Source organism: Cryptomeria japonica, unplaced genomic scaffold (genome assembly GCF_030272615.1).
Source record: "Cryptomeria japonica unplaced genomic scaffold, Sugi_1.0 HiC_scaffold_2028, whole genome shotgun sequence".
NCBI lineage: Eukaryota > Viridiplantae > Streptophyta > Pinopsida > Cupressales > Cupressaceae > Cryptomeria > Cryptomeria japonica.
Window position 1 is genome coordinate 9,979 of NW_026730290.1, and position 1,620 is coordinate 11,598.

General features: G+C 61.7%; 1 non-coding gene across 1 annotated transcript; it reads left to right on the forward strand.

Annotated features, from left to right (window-relative positions):
• The first annotated feature begins 1,030 nt into the window (after positions 1-1,030).
• On the forward strand, positions 1,031-1,149 carry LOC131873552 (5S ribosomal RNA). The gene has a single exon (XR_009371472.1). It is a non-coding gene; the product is annotated as a 5S ribosomal RNA (ribosomal RNA).
• Positions 1,150-1,620: the final 471 nt, after the last annotated feature.

Here is a 1,620-nt window from a genome sequence, read left to right on the forward strand (position 1 = left end):
GGGGTGGGTGCCAAGGATCCAAGGTGGGTGCCAAGGAACCAAGGTGGGTGTCTGGGTGGGTGCCGAGGTGGGAGCCAGGGTGGGTCCCAAGGTGAGTGCAAAGGTGGGTGCCAGGGTCAAGGTGAGTGCCAATGTGGGTTCCAAGGTGCCAGGGTCAGGGTGAGTGCCAATGTGGGTTCAAAGGTGCTAAGTTGGGTGCGAGGTTGGGTGCGAGGGTGGGTGGGTGCCAAGGTGTGCTAGGTGGAAGCCCGGGTGGGTCGGCATCCCATGGGTGTCGAGTTGGGTGCCTGATGGGTGCTTCTTGTCAAGTTTTAGTCGTCGGGACTCATTTCGAGCCTTAGAGGTCGTTTCTTGTCCGGTTGCCCTGTCTTCGACCTGGGAACCCAATTTTGGTCCTCGGGTCCCATTTTTTTTTGTCTCGCATCCCACTTTTGGCCTGTGGCCTTTTCGGGGTCGATTCTCGTTTTGGGCATCAGAGCATGTTTCTTCTCCTAAAACCCAATATTTGTTTATTAAGTCTCGGAACACATTTTTGTTCTCGTGGACCCATCATGGGTCTTGGAACGCATTTGTGGTCCTTGGGTCCCATTTTGCATCCCGAAACTTGTGTTTTGGTGCTTGATCCCTATTTTGGGTGCCCACCTTGCACCAAGTGCGCACCCGGGGCAAACCGAGCGCCTTGGTGCACCGGGGCAAGATCGAGCGTGCACCCGAGGCGCCCCGAACATGCACCAAGGTGCACTCGGCCCACATGTGAGCGCAGGTCGTTGCGCCCGAGGTGGTGTGTGGGCACCGCGTTGCAGACGGGACACTGCACGCACACGACGCCCCCTCCAGGTGCACGCACGTAGGCCGGGCCGGGTGCACACCCGACGCCCTAGCAAGGTGCGCGCACCCGGGCAGGGCTCACACTTGGCGAACGGGGCGCACTTCGCGAGGGAGGGTGTGCACCTCGACGGGGGTGGGTGGCCGGGGTGGATTCGCACGTGGGTCGCGGTTTGCTAAGTACACACTGCGACAAGCTCATAACGGGTGCGATCATACCAGCGTTAGTGCACCGGATCCCATCAGAACTCCGCAGTTAAGCGCGCTTGGGCCGGAGTAGTACTGGGATGGGTGACCTCCCGGGAAGTCCCGGTGTTGCACCCTTTTTTAGTTTTTCGCCGGGCGTCGCAATGCTATTTGAATAAACCTTTTGCCCGTTTGCGTTCTCGTCGGGGCCGGGCCGGGCCGGGGTGCGCTGCCCGCACTACCGCGCGCGCGGGGGCGACACCGAGCGCGCACCCGAGGCGCCCCGAGCACACAGGCCACGGTGCAACCCGGGCGTTGTGCGCGCACCCCGGTGCGCCCGAGGTGCTGCGCGCGCACCCAGGTGAAATCGGTGTGCACCTCGGCCAGTGCGCGCTCGGTCGAGTCGCGCACGTTGGCCAAGGTGCACGGTGATGTTTCTTACTCTAAGGTTCCGCACCAGACGCCCGGGACAGGTGAGCGAAGCTGGGCGGGGCCGGGTGCGCGGCCGGGGCAGGTGCACGCAGCTGGAGAGAGCTTTGGAGCACACTTCGGAGCGCACCAATGATGCGCTCCATTCAAAAGTTTCCTGAAAAGGCAAAAAAAGTTGAG